The 25,469-nt window shown below is 36.1% G+C and overlaps 2 long non-coding RNA genes across 4 annotated transcripts in view; one reads left to right on the forward strand and one right to left on the reverse strand.

Moving 5' to 3' along the window:
* LOC145789846 (uncharacterized) overlaps positions 1-25,469 on the forward strand; it is a 282,088-nt gene that overhangs the window by 237,823 nt on the left and 18,796 nt on the right. The gene's annotated exons all lie outside the window — the stretch shown is intronic.
* LOC114282900 (uncharacterized) lies at positions 13,655-24,822 on the reverse strand. Of its 3 annotated transcripts, XR_014336735.1 has the most exons (6): positions 24,335-24,822; positions 21,641-21,720; positions 18,476-18,537; positions 17,574-17,668; positions 16,003-16,133; positions 13,655-14,892 (listed from the first exon to the last, which is right to left on the reverse strand). It is a non-coding gene; the product is annotated as an uncharacterized LOC114282900 (long non-coding RNA). The 3 variants fall into 3 exon arrangements; XR_014336733.1 differs by having other exon boundaries at positions 13,657-14,892; positions 16,003-17,616; XR_014336734.1 differs by having other exon boundaries at positions 13,657-14,892; positions 16,003-17,668.

A 25,469-nucleotide genomic window follows, 5' to 3' on the forward strand; every position in this document is an offset into this window, starting at 1 on the left:
ATATAATCATAGTCATATTCAATGACAACCAACAGAAGATTAGTTGCAATACACCTAATCCACATGCAATTTTTACAATAATCACAGCTATCCTCCACCGATAGCCCAATACATATATTTCTAAATAGATATACAATCTCGAGATAGATAATTTATTCAAAATTTCCAAAGGTATGAAGTATTACATACTCAATTCCACCATCTATTTCAACACTTGCTCAATTCCATGTTTGCAACACCAATCTCCATTATTTATACCAAATAAATATGATAATCATTTTAGGGAAACAATCCCCCCCCCCCCTCCCCTTTTCAAAATATCAATCCTAGTACCAAAATCAACCATTTTGGCACAACATGACTTCATTTTCAAACCCCATGTTCCTTTATTTCATTTCCACCAAAAACCCCTCTTTTCCATTTACACCCGAACCCTAGGTTTGTTCAAATTGCTCCCAAAGCCCACCATTGTTACACAATCACAAATAACTAAGTTAAAAATCATAACAAAGTGTAGAAAATCCCTACCTCAAGAAGAGAAGACCAAGTAAAGCAAGGTTGAAACTTCGAAGACACTAAAATCCAAGTTCGTTCAAATCAAAATGAATATCTTAAGAAGCTCAACCTTTTTATCGAAGGAAGTAAGGTGGACAGATCACTAGATCTAGGTGGAAAAGTAAAGAGAATATGAGTTTTAGAGAGAGAGGCTCTCAACTTTAGGGTTTAGGATGAAAAGATATGAAAAAGTGATGTAAAAAGTCATTTTCACGATCTGATAGACGCGCAGTCCGCTCGAGCGCAGAAGTTGATGCTCAAGCGTCAGACACAAAATGTTGTTCCACTCGAGCGCATAACACACCTCTAGAACTTTTGCAGACAATAGACAAACCACTTGAGCTCAAGAAAATCCGCTCGAGCGCAGGAAATGCCACTCGAGCGTAAAGAACACCGCTTCAGTATTTTCGTAGACATGCATAGTACTGAGAGTTTGCAAATCCCGCTTAAGCGCAAGAAAAGCTGCTTGAGCGGAGGACCAAAATTTACATAGCCCGCTCGAGCGCAAGAATGGCCGCTCGAGCAGAAAAGCAAAAATCTGGGCAACAAGGTTTGGAAAGACAATTAACCAACCTGTTCCAAACACACAACTACAACTCAATAACCAAAATAGCGGGGAGACAAGGGAAATAACATGTGAATAACCATTCAAAACCCCATAAACCCAAGTCCGGAATACAATAAATAACGAGTCAAAACCAGAATCGCTATAACCTCCCCTCCTTAAAGAATTTCATCATCGAAATTTCAAATCAAGTTCAGAATCAATGTTAGACCATTCATAAGAATGTTATTCTCACAAATTCAATACAATGACCCATTCCCCAGTCATCTATTCTCATCAACTCGATACACAGTCCCAAATATTAACAATGTTAAATCAAATCCACACTTTCAAAATTTACCTAGCATATACAATGCCTCCAAAAGTGACAGAACACACAATATTTTATATTCTCAAAACATATGCACTGTTTATATTGAATTCATGTTTCCAAAATGCCCACAACATATACAATGTTCTCATAATTTAAAACATATACAATGCTTATACTTTTCATCATCATAATCAAAATCTCAATACGTGTTTAGATATCAACAAACAAGTCTGGATATTTTTCTCAGACTTCCAATTCACTCTCCCAAGTCGCTTCCTCGACCCCATGATGTTTCCACAATACTTTTACTAAGGGAATTGTCTTGCCTCGCAAGACTTGGCCTCGTCTATCCAAGACCCTCAACGGTGTCTCCTCATACGAGGTATCCTCATCTACCTCCAAGTCGGTCCAATTCAACACATGCGATGGATCCGACTCATACTTTCGAAGCATACTAATGTGAAACACGTCATGCACTCTGAAAAGTTGCGGCAGCAACGCCAACCGATAAGCAACCTCTCCGACACGCTCAAGGACCTCAAAAGGCCCAATGAATCGAGGGGATAACTTCCCACTTTTCCCGAATCTCATCAAACCTCACCTAGGTGATATTTTTAGGAACACATGGTCTCTCACCTCAAAAGACAAGGGTCTTCTTCTACAGTTGACATAATTCTTCTGGCGACTCTGGGCCATAACCAACCTTTTACGAATAAGTGTCACCTTCTTCGTTGTTTCTCAAGCCAAGTCTAGGCCCAACAAAGGTGCATCACCCACCTCAGCCCAACACACTGAGGATCTACACAGTCGGCCATACAAGGCCTCAAATGGTGCCATGCCAATACTCAATTGAAAGCTATTGTTATAGGAAAACTCCACTAAAGGAAAATGCCTCTCCTACGACCTTTTAAAATCAAGGACACAACCTCGAAGCATATCTGTCACGTCCCCAACTTGCCCCTAAAAGTTCGGGCATGACCTATTCACAAACAGACATATAACCTGGTATATACATAGTATATGGGGCCTTGACGGAAGCACAAACATACAAGAAGACAAAACCAAACAAATTCCATTGAGCTACTTCTAACATGCCAGGATCTCAAACATAACATGCACCGTAAGAGGTTGTTAGAATCCAAAAAAATATTCCATGGCAGTACATACATACACACACACATATACAGACCTAGCCCTGTAGTCGGGCGTGTAACAAAAACTATTGGAGTTATACACACGCCAAGAAATAAACTAATTATATTAGTAGACTTCACAAAATGGGTGGCCTCGTGAGTGCTTGGGTACACGAAGGTTGTCAAAAGGACCCGGGCACCATAGGTTAGGATTGACCACCTGGTTGGTTGCCTACAGAAACAGACATAACAGAGAGTGAGCCGGGCTCAGCGAATAGTAGTACATAATGAAGCAATGCTCAACTTGAAATATGACATATGTCAATATATGTGAAAATGCAGAGATTACAAAGTTAGTCTGATTCTGTATGCATCTTGTATGCATCTTATATGCATCTTATAACGGCCTTAGGCCCAATCTTGAACATAAAAGCTTGATATAACACATTCTTAATTAATAACGGCTTGAAGCCCTTAAACATGGTGGCATAATGCCCTTGAACATAGTGGCACAAGGCCCTTAAACATGGTGGCACAAAGCCCTTGTAACATATGGCACTAAGGCCCTTGAAACGTGTGGCACAAGGCCCTTGTAACTTATTGGCATTGAAGCCCTTGAAAGTGGCTTAAAGCCCTTGAAACCATACTTATACGAACTCAAGAGGTGTCTCACACGGATTCTAGAGGTGGCTCACGTCGTAGCACTTAGTTCCGTGTAGCACTTTGTTTCATATCATAATAGCTTATATTGAGTGGCCGTAGGCCCAGAGTCTTATAGAATAAAGGTATTTTATCTTTCCCATTTCATTCTTTACATACTTGGAACATACTTGAGCACTAACATACATTCTTGAAACATTAATCATAGTTGCGTACTTGAGACATTAACATAATCCCGTAAAAGAAATGCTAATGAAAATCATTAGCCATATGTAAAGAAGATAATGATACTACTACTCACAGTGTTGCGATGATGCGCTTGTTCATCCCGGAGTGTGCCCTGCACACATTCAACTTTTAGAGTTTAGTTTCCTTTTTTCATATCAAATTACTTTCTGTTTCGTTTTACTTTGAAGGAATTTATACATATTAAAGAGGCATCAAATACATATTCCGTCAACACTAGAGGGTTCTACACGTAAAACGGAGCGATCCACGTTTTTCAGCATGGGCCGCACGTGCGGCTGTGAGCCCCGCACGTGCGGCAAGCTCTCCCGCACGTGCGGCAAAAATGTCCCGCACGTGCCTTTTTGACAGTGTCCAAGCCCCTGCTTTTCACCATTTCCCGCACGTGCGGCCATGACTCCCGCACGTGCGGCAGCACCTCCCGCACGTGCGGCCATGACCCCCGCACGTGCGGCGATTCTGCTCAAATTGTCCGAAAATTTCTTACAAAATCCCATCTTTTGGTACATATTTACAAGGCTCAAATTAACATTCTTACTTGATAATACATGGTCCAAAATCATGTCACGATGATGGCAATTAGATCAATTTAATTTAGTTCATCATTCTTGAGCTCACAACATACCCATATCCATGAGAATTCTAACTTTACACATCCATAAACATATATCCACATATTTGAATTCAAAGTAAAAGCTCAAATACAACTTCTCCATGGTTAATTCAAAGTGAATCAAGCAACCAAGTAAGAGTATTTTACCCATTAACTTCTACACATACATAAGGTTACAATTACTATCTTCAAATACCATAACCAAGGGAAAATCTCACTCAAAGCTAAGAGAAAGGTTCTAGGAAATGATTAGATTTACCTTAAGCTTGAGCTCCCTAGATTCTCTACCTTCTCCTTGTTGAATTCCTCTCAAACCTCCACTCTCTCTCTCATCCTTTCTCTCTTAGGAATTAGCTTGAAGAAACTCTTCTAAGTCCAACATATATGATATGAACATGAATATATCCTTCTATATAAGCATATCATAGGTGAATAAAACAAAAATCATTCAGTTTAATCATCCTAAATTGAAATTTCCTAAACATACTTAATATTACTTAAAAATTATGCTGATCACATATGTGAAATCAATTTCAGATAATTAAGCCTCTAAGGCTTCAAATTTCTGATCTAAGCGTTCTCATGTAACAGATACTTTCCTTGTTGAACAGATAGACATCCATAATCATATGGTTTACTTACTTAATTTAAAGTTCCCATAGGATTCCACAGTAAGCATTCAAAATCACAAAATAGGATTCGAAAATATAATAAAGAACACGTACGAGGGTCGGGTTATTACAATATCTTCAAGGATCTGAATAGTACGCTCGAGCTGTCCGTTGGTCTGAGGATGATGCGCAATACTAAAGGTCAATCTAGGGCCTAAGGCACTCTGCAAGCTCTGCCATAACTGAGCTGTAAAACGCAGATCTCTATCCAAAATTATCATCATAGGGACTCCGTGCAACCTCACTATGTCCCTAATGTAAAGGTTGGCAAGGTGGTCTACTGAATCGCTTACACGCATAGCTATAAAGTGTGCTGACTTGGTCAACTAGTCAACTACCATCACTACCCCCATTAAGTCCTCGGAAGGCCCACAACAAAATCCATCGTGAAATGCTCCCACTTCCACATGGCTATAGGCAGGGGTTATAACAAACCCGCTGGCCTCTGATGCTCGGGCTTCACTTGTTAACAAGTAAGGCATTTTGATACAAACACAGACATATCTTTCTTCATACCCCTCCACCAAAACTGGTGAGTAAGATCGTGATACATCTTTGTGCCTCCCGGATGCACCACAAGGCGAGAATGATGAAACTCTCAGAGTACTTCCTCTCGGCAAGACTCCGGCACAAATAAACATCCACAGTATCTCACACTCTAGTCGGGATACACAGTCAAGCCTCTTTCTACCTTCCCATTGGAAATCTTTCCTTGGAGGGATTCCACCTCCAAATTACCCCTCTGTGCTTCTAATATTCGGTTCACAAGTGTAGGTTGAGCAACCACTGAAAACAAGACTGCAGACTCAACAAACTCACCCAGGTGCAAGTCATACTCATTAAGAGTGCCCAACATCTCCCATTATGGGATGGCGATACAAGCTACACTGCTAATCGATTTCCTGCTTAGGGTGTCGGCCACAACATTGGCCTCTCCCGAATGATAGTGCAACTCAAAATCATAATCCTCTATGAATTACATCCATCTCCTCTACCTCAGATTTAAGTCCTTCTGCGTAAACAGATACTTCAAACTCTTGTGATTGGAGAACAGTTCAAATCTCTCACCATACAGAAAATGCCTCCAAATCTTCAAGGAAAAAATCATCACTGCTAACTCTAGGTCATGAGTAGGGTAATTCCTCTCGTGTGTTTTCAACTGTCACGAGCCATAGGCTACTACTTTTCCCTCTTGCATCAAAACACAACCCAAACCTTCCCATAAGGCGTCATAGTACACTGAATGACCCAAACCCCTCTCTTGAATAATCAAAACTAGAGTAGTGGTCAGTCTAACTTTAAGTTCCTAGAATGACTTCTCACAAGTCTCATCCCACACAAATTTGACTCTCTTCCTCGTTAGTCTAATTAAAGGTGAAGCTAGTCTAGAGAAATCCTTCACAAACCTCCGATAATACCCGGCCAACCCCAGAAAGCTGTGGATCTCAAACGCATTCTTAGGTTGTACCCAATCTTGTACTGCCTCTATCTTGAATGAATCTACAGTCACCCATTCTCCGGATACCACATGGCTTTAAGAACTTAACTTCTCTCATCTAGAATTCACACTTCCCAAACTTAGCATATAGCTTATGGGCACTAAGCAATTCAGGCACTACTCACAAGTGTTCCTCTTGTTCCTCCTCGGAGGGTGAATAAATCAAGATGTCGTCCACAAAGACGACCACAAAACGGTCTAGGAACTCACAGAAGATCCGGTTCATCAAGTCCATAAACACGGTCGGTGTATTGGTCAGCCCAAAAGGCATCACTAGTACCGCGTATGAAATGCCATCTTCAGGATATCCCCCTCCCTTACCCTCAACTGATGATAACCCGACCTCAGGTCTATCTTAGAAAAATAACAAGATGCCTTCAATTGATCAAAAAGATCATCTATACGAGGCATTGGGTACTTATTCTTAACAGTTACCCGGTTCAAATTTTGGTAATCAATACAAAGTCGCAACGCTTTGTCTTTCTTTTTAGCAAAGAGAGTCGGTGCTCCCTATGGTGAAGTACTTGGGTGCATAAAACCCTTATCTAACAACTCCTAGAGTTGAATCTTTAACTCACTCAACTCAGCAGGTGCAAACTGATACAGTGCCATAGACATTGATGCCGTGCCAGACACTAAGTCAATAGAGAACTTGATCTCCCGATGAGGTGGTAGACTAGTAAGGTCCTCAGGAAAGACATTGGGGTATTCACAAACCACCCATGGCAACTCAACCTGGCCTTCATCACACTCACTACTCAAAAAGCTAGCAAGGAGACAACTAAGTTCACTCCGCCCACACGGATCATATACCGGTGATAAGACTCTATCCATCCGGTCCCCCAAGAAATAAAAGCAGTCACCGCTCAAGGTACATACAGTAACCCTCTGACAATAGCAATCTATAATAGCCTGGGATGATGATAACCAGTCCATACCCAAAATAACATCAAAACTAGACATGTCAAGCAATACAAATGCAAATGGAAGTCGATGCCTGGCAACCTCTATGTCACAACCCCGACACCCGTATTTCAAGATGGCCTCACCACTAATAGGTGAATCTACACAAATAGGAGATGCTAACTGTGCCAACACCAATCCCAAAACGGATGCAAATGTATATGAGATAAAAGAATGGGATTCACACGTATCAATCAACACATTAGCAACTAAATTGCAAAACAAAAAGGTACCTCTCACTACAGATGGAGCCGATACAAGATCTGGCATGGTAACAACATACACATACCCTGTTGGCCTTTGATCTACCTGCTCACCTCTCAAAGCATAAGTCTGCTGCATGGATTGAGCCGAAGAGGCTCCATGATTGGCTCTCGAGGCCTGTGCTAACTGTGCTGGCTGGTGACTGTAAGTCTACTTGAACCAGAGACACCAGATGTGCTACCCAACTGGGGGAAAAATCTCTTCAGGTGCCCGGCTTGCCCACACTGATAATAAGTGGGCAGCTGTCCTCTACCCTGACTTTAGCCCTAAGAACGAGCCGAAGACGAAGCTGTTCGCTGCCCTCCTCCGCTCTGCAGGCAAGCTGGAGACTTGTGGCCGAACTGACCACATTTGAAACAAGTCACATCACCCTGACCACCTCTCCCAGAACCCAAACTCGACACTAGAAAAGTGGACCTCAACTGAGCTTCGTCGGTCGATTGGGGGTTAGAACCCCTATGCCTCTTATCGTGCCCCTAACTATCCTGACTCCTCCTGGAGACCCTCATTCTCTCCTCCTCAGCCTGCATAATGGTCTCGAGATGGTCCTTTGCCTCCACAAGGCACCCATAGTCTCTAATCATAAATCCAGCCACTCTAAACATGAGCCCGGTCCTCAGTCTCTTTTCAAACTCCAAACAACGACGTTCCTCAATCACCACCAACTCAAGTGCAAACCTAGAGAAGCTAGCGAATGTGGCCTCAAACTCAACCACTGGTGTGTTCAACTGCCCCAATTTAGAGAACTGGTCCCTCAATTTCTCCCTAACTGTGGGAGGCAAAAACTTCTCTTGGAAGGCGTCGACGAAGGCCTCCCAAGTCCCTTCAATGCGCCCTCGCGCATATTTCCACCACTAATCTGCATCTCCCTTCAACTAAAAGGACGCCAAGGTCACTTTTAAACCCCCATCTTCGATGCCGGGCATCTCAAAAGTCTTCACCGTCTATTCTAGCCACTCATCTGCCTTCGGGGGCTCCTTGGGATCACCCAAAAATTCATTCGGATTTGATCAAAAAACTCCCTCTTTAGAAAAGAAGGCGTTGCCTCAGCTACTTGGGTCTGGACTTGTTTCTCAGCCCTGAGAATGTCCATAGACACCCTCAATGCCCAAGCCATTTCGCAAGCTAAGCACCCATGGCCTGTTGACTGACTGGCTCGGCCACGTTGGCCTGACCAACTCCCTCCTCCTGTGCCGAAATTTCATCCGATATAGGCATTTAGTGCCTCCTAGGCCTACCATGCCTACCGCCACGACCACGTCCTGACATCCTAATGAAGGTGACAAAGATATTAGCACATTTACAAATGTGCCAAATCTAACTCACTCACGTCCTAATACATTGGATAAAAATAATTCACTCCATATAAGCACATAATCACGTAAAGATATACGAATTTCCTTCCTAGATAATGACCGTCCCCGGTATTGCTAGAGTTCCAATTAGAAATAGCAGTGATCAAGTGCTTTTCTAATAAGGTTTCCAGAAACCCGTAGACCCAATCAACATCTTAGGAACTAAATCTCATACTCATATAATCACATAAGCACGTTATCATATAAACGCATATCGTTCATACTTAAGTCTCTAGCAAGAGAGACTAACCCATCGTACTACTAACCACATTCCACTTACCCAAAGTATTCAAACCCGGTGCGCTCTGATACCAAGTTGTAACACCCTCAAAAGTACACACTAATATAACCCGCAAGCTTACATAAATGACAACAAAATCAGAGTATAATATTCTTTCATTTCACAACATTAATAGTACAAAAGAGTTTAACGTAAATAGATGCCTTTCAGGCTTACACCATTCCAAGTCTTAGCTTGGTTACAACAAAAGTGAGACTAGCTCATACGATTTTAGCCCTAGGCTATACAAAAATGAAACAAAATAAGAAGCTCTTGCTTCCCAAAAGTCCCTCCAATGCTATTGTCTTGGTAGAGGCAAGACATCATTACCTGAAAATGTTTTTCCCAAATAGGGTGAGCCATAGCCCAGCAGGAATAATCTAACACAGTATATAAGGTTTAACAAAGGTATATATGCAATGTGCTTTTACAATGCTAGAAATAAAACGATCACATTTTATATAGTCATAGAACACCAAGTCAGATTCCATTTCATTTCCTTTCAATCCATTCCAATACATGATCAGATTTCATTATTTTCCAATAACCCAAATGAGACTACAACTCAATGGTTCAACGATTTCACAATCAACACACAAACACTTCCAATTGCCATTTTATGGATATTTCGTCTGCGGAATCAACACCCATGTATAAATTTCAGGACTTTCACCCAGGACACTCCAGCCAACTTAATTATAATGGAGTCTATTCCCTTTCTCCTCCCAAACATTGGAATCCATTCCCTTTCTCCTCTCAAACAATATTCGCATACAATGTCTATAAACACATAATCACACATGGAGTACATCCCATTTCTCCTCCCAAATAATCATACATATACAATGTATATGAACATAGTCATATTCAATGACAACCAACAAAAGATTAGTTTCAATTCACCTAACCCACATGCAATTTCTACGACAATCAAAGCTATCCTCCGCCTATAGCCCAATACAGATATTTCTAAACAGATATACAATCTCGAGGAAGATAATTTATTCAAAATTTCCAAAGGTATGAAGTATTACATACTCAATTCCACTATCTCTTTCAACACTCACTCAATTCCATGTTTACGACACCAATCTCCATTATTTATACCTAATAAATAGGATAATCATTTTAGGGAAAAAATCCCCCTTTTCAAAATATCAATCCTTGTACCAAAATCAACCATTCTTACACAACACGACTTTATTTTCAAACCCCATGTTCCTTTATTTCATTTCCACCAAAAGCCCCTCTTTTCCATTTACACCTGAACCCTAGGTTTGTCCAAAATGCTCCCAAAACCCACCATTGTTACACAACCACAATAACTAAATTAAAAATCATAACAAAGTGTAGAAAATACCTACCTCAAGAAGAGAAAACCAAGTAAAGAAAGGTTGAAACTCCAAAGACGCCGAAATCCAAGTTCGTTTGGATCAAAATAAAGATCTTGAGAAGCTCAACCTTTTTATCAAAGGAAGTGGGGTGGATAGATCACTAGATCTAGGTGGAAAAGTATAGAGAAGGTGAGTTTTAGAGAGAGATGCTCTCGACTTTAGGGTTTAGGATGAAAAGATATGAAAAAGTGATGGAAAAAGTTATTTTCGCGATCTGATATATGCGCAGTCTGCTCAAGCTAAGAAGTTGACACTTGACCGTCAAACATAAAATGTTGTTCTACTCGAGCGCACAACACACATCTCCAAAACTTTTGCAAACAACAGACAAACCGCTTGAGCTCAAGAAAATTTGCTGGAGCGTAAGAAACGCTGCTCAAGCGTGAAGAACACCCCATTTGTATCTTTGCAGACATGCAAGGTACTGAGAGTTTGCAACTCCCGCTCAAGCACAAGAAAAGCCACTCGAGTGGAGGACCAAAATTTACATAGCCCGCTCGAGCACAAGAATGGTCGCTCGAGCAGAGAAATAAAAATTTGGGCAACAAGGTTTGGAAAAACAAGTAACCAACCTGTTCCAAACACACAACTACAACTCAATAACCAAAATAGCGAGGTGACATGGGAAATAAGATATGAATAACCATTCAAAACCCCACAAACCCAAGTCCGGAATACAACAAATAACGAGTCAAAACTGGAATCGCTATAAAAAAAAAAAAAAAAAAGTGCACTTTTTTAGTGTATACCAAATGAGCACTTAATCAAGAACTACCTAAAATATTGCTGAAATGAAAGAAAAGAAGCAAAAACATGAGGAACAACAAGAGAGCAACACTAGAGAACAAGCCAATGGAAGGGTGGCTAACCCTTCCTCCTCCAACAAGGTTTAAATCACATTTTAAAGCCTAAAATACTCTGAAAATCAATATTAAAGACAAGAAAGAGAGAGAGAGAGAGAGAGAGAGAAGGTGGTAAAAAGTTCAAAGTTCACCTCTTGGAAGAGATAATGATCTTCTTAGTTCGCAAACCACAATCTAAACACTTAAGTATCTGAAATTGTGTTTAAAGGTTCAGCAAAAAGCTTCAAGTTTGAGCTTTAGTGGTGTATGTGTATTGTATCTATATTCTAGAGAGAGGAAAGCTTTGAGGGAACTCTAGGCTTGTCAAACAATTCTCTAACCCAAAATTCAGAGGGAATGTGTTGTTTTTGTAGACTTTAAATCGCCTTCAATGGAAATTTTTTCAAAAGAGGCAGCTGGTCCAAACCTCGTGCATGGGTGCAACTGGCTGTTGCAAAATATCTGCTCTCGGTAAACATGGCCGGTCGACTACTCTCAGTAAACATGGCTGGCCGACCAAGAGGATGGCCGGCCAGCCATATGGATGTGGCCTGCTAGTCATTTGTTGGCCTTGCTACTTTTTGAGTGGTCAAGCTAGAAAAATAGGTTTTGGTCCAAATGAGGTGCAAGCTTTGGGTTTAAAGCTCAAAACTGAACTCTTTTGATGAAGATTCGAACGATTACATAGTATAATATTTCATAATCGAGTGTTCGGAATGAAGCGCCCAAGTCTTAAGGGCGATCAAAAATGGGGTGTCTACAGTTAGGCTTTCTTTTACTCATATGAAACACGTTTGTTTGCATTGCACTTTAGTATGTTTCAGATCATTTGCAAACGGCTTGCCTAGCATACTATCATCTTCACATCTTTATCATCCATTGCATTACATTGCGCGAATCATGAATTCTCAAAACAAATGGCTACGTGAAACGTGTAAGTCCAACTTTCAATTGCATTTTGATCATACTATTTGTATCTTGCCTCTGAACTACACTAGTTTGATTCCTTGTAAAGGGATACGTAGGAAATCTTCGAGTTCAACCAATTTCATTTGCTTCTTGTTTGTTTGCCCAAGTCTTACAACCTTGTCAAAAGGGTTATCTTCGGGCTTTAACATTCACTCACGTTGTTAAATGATGTATTGAGTTTTGTCAAAGATGAGGCAACTGTAGACACTCCATTTTGACCGGTCTTAAGACTTGGGCGCTTTCTTTCGAATACCCGATGATAAAAATTGGAATATGCTATATTACGAATTTCTCGACAAAAAAGTCAAATTCGAGCTTTAATTCCAACCTGATACCCGTCTTAGCCTAATTATTTTAGACCCGTTCTACAATTTATTTTGTCCACCTATTCTATTTTTTAGATATTTTTCCATCCGAAAATCCATTTTATTGTTGAGGAAATTATTTTTGATTTTCAACCCAAAAAAAAAAAAGATGGAGACATTCTTTCGTTGCTGAAGAAATCTTGGACATATTTTGATTTATTTTGGATTTGTTTTCAAAAGAAGAAAATGGGAAACAAAAATATTGGAAGAGTATCTTTGATTTTTCTTTGAAGAAAATGGGAGACAAAAACATTGGAAGAGGATCTTTATTTTTCCTATATATTCTCTTCATTCTAATGAAGAGGAGAAGTGGTTAGTTTTTGAGACAGGGTTAGTTTTTGAGAAAATAGGGAATTTCCTTGAAAAAGAAAGGAGGTAGGTTTTTTTTTTTTTAAGAGAAGATAAAAAAAATTAAAAAAAAAAAAAACAGAAACAAAAACAAAGCTCCTTTGAAGAAACAAAACAATTTGCACTATAACAAAATTGACTTTTTACGGCACCACATTAACGACATACAATGAATGCAAACCGTAATTTCTCATTTTTACGATTTTCTTTTTTTGCATGTCGTAAATAATAACCTAACCACGGCGTGTCTATTGCACATGTCATTAATGGTAAAAATGATAATTTTTTTACGGCTTGCAATTTTAGTCGTAAATAATAAAACTTTCTACGACATACATATGGCATGCCACTAATACATCAGTTATATACAACACACGTAAGCCAATCGTTAAAAATAAGTCATTTTTTACGGCTTGCCATGTGTGTCATGAACGGTATACCCAAAAAATTTCAGGGTGCCAAAACCCAATATTGTGGTGCCACTTATCCAAAAAAATAAAAACATATTTAATTTATTTTTTATTATCACACAAACTGATACAGTTCAAAAAATAAAATCAAAAAAATAAAAACTGAGTTTCTAAGAAGAGAGGGAGAAGAAAGACGTAGGTGAGGGGAAAGGGTTCTTCAAATACATGGTCTTCAATCAATTGAATCGGTAGAGATCGAGATGCATGGCAGTCCATTGACACAGTCTGCTTCCTTCCTCAACAAAGCAATCACGCTTTCCATTGAATCAATTTGTAATTTGCTTCGACTGCTTCGATTTGGACTAGGCTTCAATTTTTTATTCCATTCGTTCGATTGAATCAATTTGTAATCTATTCTATTTGCATAGCCCCTTTCAAGATTCTTCAAAGCCACATGCTGGTAAGGCACTCTCTCTTCTCTTCCTTCTTCCTAAAACCCTTGTTTCGTCTCTCTCCCTCTCTCTCGATATATATATATATATATATCCCCCTTCTCCCTTCTCTTCTCTTCTCTCTATACATACATACACCTTCTATATCTATCTATATATTTGGGGTTTTTGTTTCATCTTTGATTCAAGTAACATCATCTCTCTCCATTGCCATCGTTTTTTGGGGTTTTTGTTCTCTGCCTTTCTCACTTTTTTTTTTTTTTTTTTGGTTTTGATTTTGATTTTTTTTTTTTTTTTTAGGATTGTTGTTCATTGATGATGTCTCTCTTCCTGGTAAGCACTCTCCACCTCTCTTTCTTTGTGTATTCTATGTGTTCCTATATATATATATACTAGTGTATGCCCGTGCCTAAAGGCACGATGTAAATAATATTTTGTTTGAATAATTTTCATATGTCATTCTCTCTTAAGCTAGGAACACTGAGAATCAAGCATACCTAATATGTTTTCCCATGACATACAAAAAATGAATAGATACCATACATTTGAGCAAGGGGATCCCCTTTATTATAAACACAACTTCAAATAAAAGGAACAACAAAATGGTGTTCTCCCTCTGGAGCACACCATGCCAATACGAAAATAGTATTGGTCGAAATCTAAATAACAAACACCTTCAAATGTTTACCTCTCAAACCAAACCAAATCTATATAAGTTTCTACAACGTCAATCTGCCATAATCTTTAACTTTATACAACGTCAATCATTTTCAAAATTTGTCAACGATAAAACCAAAAATACTGTAAATTCTGCCCTCGAGATTGTTGCGCACTCGAGATTGCCTCTCTTTCAACACTCATCAATCAAAGTGCACGTTTAGTTTATACAACAATAAATACAAAATCATTAGAGAGATAAGAAAAACTTAAGCCTGAAGAAATGTAGACTTGTAAAAAGGGAGTCAGTATTACCATTCGCTTGTAGTCTTCATCCACCTGTAAAATAGAAAAAAAAAAAAGCCAATATGATAATTAAAAGAGACTACCCAATTCAAACCAAACACATACATTGTTGCAAAATAATAATTGGTTACCCAATGCAAACACTACGAACAAACACAACACATTATCAACACAAATACAAATTATTGATTAATAAAAATATTAATTTATAAAAATCAATCAATATTTTCTTTGGATTTTATTTTTTTCAACTCTTTCTTTTTGGAACTTCCTTTAATTGATCACATAAGGTTAGAGGGAAAATTTAAGAAAGACGTGTTCTTAAGAAAGAATTTAATAAAATAAAGTTCAAAAAGCAAACTCTTCGCTTGGTAATTCAACAATAAACTCTAACTTAATTCTCCCATCATTTACAAATCAATACAACTTAAAAAACCCCATTTATTTTCTTCTAAAAACCCAAAGCCATTTATTATATCAGTTTAGTCCCATCAATTTTGTGTATGTAACCCTCCATCATCTTCTTCAATCTTCACCTACACCCTTTCAGATTCATTTTGCTTCCAACCTTAAATAAATTTTGAATATTTGTTAAGCAGTACATGATCATAAGCAAAATATCAAACCAACCCCTTTGGATCTATTTGGTTAGCTCATGGGCAGCAGCCAACAAAATTTAGATTGAAATTAAATAAACTATAAGACTAAACTGATATAATAAAATTCAATTGATAAAACAACAAATCAACAGCATACAGTAAGGGGACAATTGTTTATAGGGTCTTCAAAAGTAATAGGCAATGCTGAAACTATATATATATATATCACAGCTTACCAATCTCCACTCCCAAATAAAGGGGGAAAAAAATAGAAAAACACAAAAAGCCCAATAAATACAGGAAAATCCATATCAGCATTTAAAGAGTATTTAGCAAACTCAAAAGTAATATAGAAAAACCCATTTTATGAATAAAAAAATTAACACCCATTTCTCATTAAAGAATCAAACATTTCATTAACTGTGTCTGTGTTAAGTCAATACCTTTGAGACCAAAAATAGCAGGAAGTGTCTGGTTCATCCTCCTCAGTCACAACATTTAAAAAAGGAAAAAGAAAAAAGAAAGTGTCAATAAGATTACTTGCCTACAATTCTTGACTAATGTCCAATTCTTTGCCTTTTCATGAACTCTCTCAATAAGTCATCCTCTCTCTCCAATGCCAAAACAATTCTTCTCTCATTGAACCAGTTTCTGCTCATCATCTCACAAAACAGCCTGGCATGAAGAACTGGGATTAGAGGTCAGTGATATTTAGATGATTGTTTAAACACCTATTGGCATAATGTTGTTTTAAATTGGGGTTTTGTTCCTAATAGAAAATTGACTATATGGTTAGGAATTATGTGATATAATATTGAATTTGGTTTATAAACATGTATATCCTAAGCAAAAGGAGCTTATTCTAGCTTGAATGAAACGAAACTTTGATATTCGTTCATATATGTGATCTCAAAAGTACTGTACACATACCTTATTTGTTTGTCAGAAATCAAAATTATATTATGGGAATGGCTGTGAAATGATAAGTTTATTTATTTTTGAGTTGAACAGAAAGGTCTGGAACCATTATTCTGATATTGCTTTCATGGTTGGAGAATAATGTGGCCAAAATTGCCCCCATTGATGTTACAGGGGTCTGGGTTATTATTAGACCAAAATGGGGGCAATCCCTTTGGATGTCTTTTTATTCTTTATTTTTTATTGCAACACTCTGGGCTTTTCTGGATTCTGATTTCATTCTTGTTTTGAGAGGGAATTAGAGTTTATTATTCCAGGTATCAATACTTTTCTGGCTCTCAAGGCATTTGTGTCCCTCTCAAATGTAACAAATCCCATGCTACCAAGTATTTGTAAGTGCATTCCTATTATAGAAAGTGGTTGTTATTTGCTGGCAAAAAAAAAAACAAACAAACAAACTGACTGAATCTGTACAATTTAGTGTTTAAAAGGAATGCATACCTTTCACTTCCATGTATTATTTTTCATTTATGGAACAGATATTGCAAGGAGAACTGAAAACAATTGGTGTGCACACAATTTATAGTCAACAATAAAGCAAAAAGTTTTGCGAGCAAGTAAAGAACAAATTTTTCCAACTCCTTCAAGATGCTTATGTCTCGTAATTTCCTAAAATTCCAAACCAGTATGAAGGACTCACAGACATTCTGTCAAAACCAATAGTGAACAGGGTGCGAGCCTACATTTTCTAAGGCTTAATTTAGTTGGTAGTTTAGCAGAAAAACTTGGTAAAATTTTTGAGTTATGAAATTATTTTGTCTTTTTTATAAAAAGGCACAAAAAAAAAATTTATTCCAATTAATTGTGAGCTGAAAGACTCAAGTAATAAACTATTATCAATCCAATGGAAAAAGGGTTTGCCGAGTTTCTACATTAAAAAAACACCATTTATATCAAATTAGATCTAATTTGTCTTAGAACCTTGAAGCCATTGAAACAAAAAAAACTAATGCCCATTAACAAAATTCAGAGAAAATGCAAAGAAACTGAAATTGAATCAAATAATTCAAAGAAAATGCAAAGAACTCGTCAAATGTCCACAATCAACACAATTCGAAGTGGTGGGAAAAGGGAATGAATACCTTGGAAGAAGGCGCAAAGATAGACCCAAAAAATTCAGAAGATGATGAAGGTTACCTTGTGAGCAAAGTTCGAGATGCAAACATCAAGGACTGGAGAACTGGAGAGCAGCATCGGACAAAAACAGATCAATTATCAGAACCTTGAAGCCACTGAAACAAAAAGAAAATTCACAAAACCCAATAACAGAAAAACTGAAATTGAATCAAATAATTCTAATTTTAATTTTAGAATTCTAATCAAATAATTCTAATTGTAATCAAAGAAAATTCTAATTTTAATCAAAACCCAATAACCCAATTCTAATTTTAACAGGAGGATCACCCCAAGTTTGTGGCTGCTATGATAACAACAGGAGGATCACCCGTGTACAACAAAATAAAAAACTAACCAGTGGTAATAAAAAAACAGTCAATGGTGTTCTACAGAACATTGGAAAAACTAACCAGTGTACAACAAAATAAAAAACTAACCAGTGTACACTAAATGGTGTTCTACACTCAATGGTCACCACAACCAGTTCAAAAACTAATGTAGTTCTTGGTGCTTGGATAAAATGTATTAGATTGAGATGAGTTGAGTTTAATTAATAAAATTGTGGGTTTGAGAGAATGGAATTCTAATAATAGCAGTATGGAGCCCAATGTAAATGACCCATAAACAATGTAAAATAACATTGAAGCCTCTGGATTGTAACAATAAAATGGCAGCAAAAGGCACACTGAGAATGAGAATCTAACCCTAACAATTGAAACCCAACTCAATGATAAATAAAAGAGAAAACCCAGATCACCTAATCTATCAAATTCAAATACCAAGATGACAGATCTCATCAAAGATTCAGAGATAATTAGAACTTAATTATTACACATGTTTTGCCACTTCTATAATTTCATATCTACCAAACAAAAACGGTACAAATACATAGATGAGGATATTATATATGTTAGGAATCATACCTGCTGGAGGAGATTAGAGAGGAGGCCGAAGAGCTGGGCATCTGCTGCTGTTGCTGCTTTTCCTTCAGCGCAGAAGAAAAACAAAAACCCATCTCACAATTAGTTTAAGGTTTAAGGTTTAGAAACATCAATCCAAATAAATTATAGGTGATCCAAAGAAAAACAAAACCCATTGCTAACTGATATATATTTGAGAATCAAACCCATTGCTAACAAAACCCATTTAAGGAAAAGCAAACCCATTGCTCAATAAATTATAGGAGGCCGAAGAAAAACAAATACATATTAAGGTTTAGAAACACCGATCCAAATAAATTGAAAGGTACATAAATAAAAAATGAAAAAGAAACATAACAAAGAGAAGATTGTGAAGATCATCAAACCTGCAAGAGCTTCGAAGCAAAATTCAGAAACCCAGAACTAAACCCATTGCTAACTGAAAGAAGTCAGTAATTCCCTCAATTACTCAATTACTCTCCAGAATGTTTAACCAAATATAAAAACCCATCTCACAATTTGAACACACGTACTATACTAACTATTAATAAATAAATAAAAATTAGCTTATACAAAATATGTTATTAATCAATCAATAAAAACAAATAATCAAATTGGACAAGAGAAGATTGGATAGGAGAAGATTAATCCCAAGATTAATCCCAAGATTATTTCTCCTTTTGCAATGAGAGGAAAGAAAAATTTATATAATATCTTAAAACAAGTAAAACAATTCACACCTTAATTAAAAAAGATAGATAATAAATAAACCTCTATCATTAAAACAGGTAAAACAATCAAAAAATAGCTCATTGAAAAAGAAAACTCTTCTATCATTAAAACAAACATTGCAAAATCAATAAAACATTGTGAAGAGGAAAGGAAAATTTATATAATATCTACTCTATGACATGAAAATATTACTTCAAACCCCAATGACAACATTTTGAGATTAATGTTGGGATGACAGTTGTAATAAAATTGGTGTTGGGATTAATCCCGAGATTAATCCTAATATCTCCAAACATTTTGTCCCAAGATTAATCCCAAGATTAATGTTGGGATGACAGTGTATAGCCGTAATAAAATTGGACAGGAGAAGATTGGACAGAAGAAGATTAATTCCAAGATTATTTCTCCTTTATCTTGTACTTTTGTAATTTTTATTTACACTGTGCCTTTATTTTATAAATGAATTTTCAGTTCTTTATTTTTATTTTATCCCAAGATTAATCCCAATATCTCCAAACATTTTGAGATGACAATTACTATAAAATTGAAGATGCAATATTTTTGTCCAAGCATTATAATGCTATACACAATGGATGTCATCAAAATTTGATCACTTCTTCCATGTGGTTTCGGTAAAGGCAAAAGTAAAAACAACAGATGAAGGCAAGAGCAAAGAAAAGGAAAAAAAATGTGAACACAGTTTACACAGTTTAGACATTCAAAAATCAAAACACATTTAGAAATGAAACCTATTTCACATTTCAGAAATCAAAAAAGTTTAATTTTTCCAACACAAACACAAATACAGTTTCAATTTAGAACTTTGTATATATTATTCTTCATTAAGCTACTAATATGTTACTTGTAGATCAATGAGGGAAAAAAACATCTAAAATGCAGATATCAAAATCTAAAACCAAAGTTGGAATTTGAAAATAACTTCATAATTGAAACAATAAACGATGGGGAAAAAATTAAAAATTAAAAATTAAAAATCATACTAATGGAGAATTCTAAGAAAATAAAAAGACCTTCGCTAATGAGATTAATTAAAGCTTGAACAGTATGATGGTATACTTGATATACTCGATATACTTAGAGGAGTCAACATGAGAAGAAGCAGCAACACAAAAAGAAATTGACAATATCAAAAAACAATAAATTTATGTTTCTATACTGAACACAAAACTAAGTAGGTAAATAGAAATCAAGTCGATTACTCGGTTCCATGTGCAGTATTATTGATATGTCCAGAAGATTGAGGTCTTCAGTTATGCAACCACCCTCCAATCCAAATTACCTGCTTCAAATAATTAAAAAGAGTTTCAAATTTAATGTTATCCCGTTACCTTTTTAATACAGATTTCACTTAGGTATGCTACACCTGGTTGGCGTTAAACAAATGCAAATCAAATGGTGAAATCTTAAAACTAATTCTAGGGTCAAAATGATTTAGATGTCAGCCAAAACTCTGTTGTTTATTTATATGTGCATCATTTCCTGTGGAGTACACATCGATAAATCAAACAAATATTTTACTCAGATAAATTGACAGTAGAGTTGATCAGTCTTGTTAGACTTACATATCATGAAATGATGAATGTGAAGTATATGCCTAACAAAGAACCAAATTTCAATTTCAGCTACTCAGCTCTTCCTACCCGTGTTTTCAATTGAGGCGTGGAAAATAAATGGTTTTCATTGATATGTTCTACTAACGGGAAAAAATAATTTCACTGATGGCCATGTAAAACTTACCATAATCTCCTAACGTTCTCCATTCTTAATATGATGCAAATAAGAGCATCTCCAATTGTATGCACAACCTCATACCAAAGCCAAAATTGGACATTTGAGCATAGAAGAAGAACCGCTCCAATGGTGTGCCTAAATTTGGCATTGTAATATATTTGGGCACCAAGTGTAGCAAAATGCCAAATTTTAGCACATTTGATCAGTTGACATTTTGCCTAAAATTTACAAAGTTGTTATTTTTCCAATTTGAGAATTTACATTTAGACACGGATAAACCCGTTGTACGGTGTAGATTGAATCATACAGTGGTTAAAAATAAAAATAAAAAAGACATTTGTACCATGTGGCAATAACCATTGGAGATGCCACATTTGTGTGTAGATATCATATACTTGTGTGTGTGTCACTTCATCAAGATATCATGATTTGGGAATTAGGTGGAAAAAATTGAAATTCATTCAGAAGCTAGAAAATAGGCTAAATTCATGTTCAAAGCCAATAAAAATCTTAACAAGTCACAAAAGAGAAAAAATTTACATTTAGAAATTGACAATATGAGAAGAAGTCAACATGAGAAGAAGCAGCAGCACAAAAAGAAATTGACAATATCAAAAAACAATAAATTTATGTTTCTATACTAAACACAAAACTAATTAGGTAAATAGAAATCAAGTCAATTACTCGGTTCCATGTGCAGTATTGCTGATGTGTCCAGAAGATTGAGGTCTTCAGTTATGCAACCACCCTCCAATCCAAATTACCTGCAAATAATTAAAAAGAGTTTCAAATTTAATGTTATCCCGTTACCTTTCTAATACAAATTTGACTTAGGTATGCTACACCTGGTTGGCGTTGGACAAAAGAAAAATTTATAGTAACAAAAGAAAGGTAACGGGATAACATGAAAAAGAAAAAAAAATCAATTAACAGATTTTCAAAATCAATTAACTGAAAAGATTCAAATCCTAACAATTAACAGAATAAAAATAAAAAGTAGGTATGATTTTTTTATGATATTCAAATATCATAAAAACTATAAAAAGATTTAAAGCCATGGTTGTCTAACTTGACCCTACAAATCCTAACTATTAACACATTCATTCATCAAATGAATTTGTAGGTATGATTTTTTTTTATTTCATCATTAACACATGACACATGACCAAAAAAATAAAAATAAAATAAAAGTATTTTTATTGTGTTCAATCATATACCTACAAATCATACCTATAGCAAGCATGATGGATGGTAATTTCCTACAAATCAAAATAGTTTATGGGAATCAATCATATACCACAGAGGATATCAATCATATACCTACAAATCAACAATTTTATGGGAAGAAGAATACCATGGTTGCAATAAGATGTAATCCGCTTTATCATCAAATGTTGTTTCATATTTGTGTGGGTGTGTTTTGAGTTATTGACTCCTAATATTATTGTTTCATACAAATTTAACTAAACCCATCAAATCCATTTCAAATTATTAGATATCAAAACCCATCAAACCCATTTTAGAAATCATAACCACTCCAACCACAACAACTAAAATAGTTTACAATTAAAACCCACAGAGACTTATAGTTTCACCATCTCTCTGTGTTTACTTTGGGAAGAAAAATTATTAGAAATTAGAAATCAAATTATTAGAAATCCATTTAATTTCTAGAAAGAATTTGATTTCTAATTTCTAATTTAAGTTAAAAAGAATTTGATTTCTAATTTCTTTTCATCTCCTTGAGATATCCATATCTATTATGTCTTTCTAGAAAAACAACTTTAAACCAATTTTATGTATACAAAAGAAATTCATAATACCCAATTCTAGAACAACATATTGATTATGGATTTCATTGGGGTTAATCACTAAAACAACATATTGGGTTTTCTAGATTTCATTAGGGTTAATCACTACAACTTCCACCCCTATTTTCAAAACCCAAATAGAAGGGGGGGAAATAGAAGAAGATATTGAGGCAGATGGAACAATATTCTGGAAATAGAAGAGAGGGGAAACCCTAGATTCTTACACCACCTAAAAAAAACAACAAAAAACAACACGGAGGATAGCTTTCTACCTTGGAGCTGTGTAGGGAGAGAGGAGACAGAGATTGCGGCAGATGGAGCTATATTCCGGATATCACCACTGGGGCTATATTCCGTCGGAGCTAATCACCACCGGAGAGACAAAGCTTGGTGGAAAGAGGAAGATATGTGGTGGGAAGAGGAAGAGGTATGAGAGAGTGGAGCTTCAAATTTTGAAATCAAAATAGAGAGAGAGAGAGAGAGAAGATGTCTGTGTAAATATGTGAAAATCTAAAAGCTAAATGGAAAATTGATCTCAACCATTGATATTCACCCAAAAAATCTGAACCATTGAAATGTCCAAGTGAGGGAAACATTTTCAACCATGGGATTGAACCAATCTAACGGTTCATACTTTGACAAATAAACAAAAGTCCCATCAAATATTCAAAAAGCCTCTTGCCTTATTATATAGATTTTTAGGGAAACAAAATTGAACTCACATATTCTATTGAAATCACTACATTGCTCATTGATTTTTTTTACCTTTTTTTCTTTCTTTTTCTCTTTTCATCTAAGAAGAACGGATACTTTTAAAAAGGTAAACGTGTTGTGTCCTTCACCACACTACACTCGTCGGACACTTCCCAACACTTCAACACACACGAAATACATTAAAATTTTAAATAAACTAACTTGGAATAAAATTATATTTATTCTTCTCTTTGAGACTTTAAAAGTTACTATATGTGTCTTAAATATCCATATATATGACATATAATAATTATTTATCCTTATAGAAGATATATAATAAATATATAAAATTATATATTTTGCGCGTGTCTCCCACGTGTTATGTCTTACATTTTTTGGGAATTTTTCAGTCAACATGGTAGTTTTGTGTCCGTGTCGTGCCAAGTATATGTGTTTGTGCTTCTTAGCTTTTTATTTTTTATTTCGGTTGACTTGTAAAAAAACTTTGCGAGGATCAATGTGCATAGTAACAGACCATGATTCCTCTTTCCAGTTACATTAATCAGTTCTTCTCCTATGTTTAAGAAATGAAAGGATCTCCACCACTATTTCATAGACAAAAAGGAGCATAGATGCCATAAATATTCCTTTGGTTAATATCCTATTTTGCAAGAGAGTGATTGACATGATTTGGCTTTATCACAAAATGGAGACACTAACGCACCAAATCCTTCAAAAATTGGGCGTAAACAACCTGAGGATAATTTGATAAATATAGTTATATAATTTTTATCTTGTCATCAAGCCACATCAACATTGTTCAATATCGCACTGACCCAAAACACAAAAACACTTAATTGAAGAAAGATTATACCCATTGAAGTCCTTGCTGATCTGATGGCATCCAAGTCCGCCGCAACAATCGCCGATGCAAACCCAGTTTGAATTCCAATGAAACCCATAACATTGTGCCTCTTCTGATCTCCATTGGGCACCCCACCATCTTCATTTCCACCTTAGGCTTACCATTTCTACATTTATATCCCCAAACTCTGTCCCGAAACAATGATGAAGCCGAAGACAAAACCAGTGAGTCCGATCACGAAACAGAGAATCATGATTAAAAAAAAAAAACCCCCTAGAAAGAAGGTTTTGTGGTTCTGAGATTAGGGTATGGAATGGAAAATTACTTGGGTGATTGCGATGGAAGGCGTTCATGGCATATTGAGAGAGAAACAATCAATATTCAATAGATCAGAGAGAGAAGCAATCAATGTTCAAACGATCACACGGTGATTTGAAGTTTCAAGCTGTGCAAATTTTGAAATCAAAATGAGAGAGAGAGAGAGAGAGAGACAGAGACAGAGAAGACGTCTGTCTAAATAAGTGAAAATCTAACAACTAAATGGAAAACTGATCTCAACCATTGATATTCATCCAAAAAATCTGAACCATTGAAATCTCCAAGTGAGGGAAACATTTTCAACCATGGGATTGAAGCAATCTAACGGTTCATACTTTGACAAATAAACAAAAGTCCCATCAAATATTCAAAAACCTTCTTCCCTTATTATATAGAAATAGATATATGTTTATATAATCGCCTTCATTTTTCCTACAAGAATGAGGATTTTACACTATGTTTGGTAATTTATGAGAGAAAAGAAAAAACAAGATTACTTAAGTAATAAGAGAAAAGAAAAGAAAAGAAATGATTTTGATTTCTCTCCTTTTTGTTTGGATAAGGAAGAAATAAAAGAAATGAAATTATTGTAATTTTTCTCATTCTTGTTTGGTTAGGTTTCATTAAGAGAAAAGAAAAGACATTATTTTATGTTATATTATCAAAATAACCTTTTTATATTTTCAATCATTTTATTTCTTTTATTTTTATAGGGATAAAATTAGTATTATGAAAATAGTGGTTTCTTTTCTCTCTCAATCTCTCTACTTTTGGGAGGATTGAAAATAAGGCTTATAAGATAAATGAGTTTCTCTCCATTTCTCTC

Source organism: Camellia sinensis, chromosome 1, assembly GCF_055761805.1.
Source record: "Camellia sinensis isolate YWXY chromosome 1, ASM5576180v1, whole genome shotgun sequence".
NCBI classification, from domain to species: domain Eukaryota; kingdom Viridiplantae; phylum Streptophyta; class Magnoliopsida; order Ericales; family Theaceae; genus Camellia; species Camellia sinensis.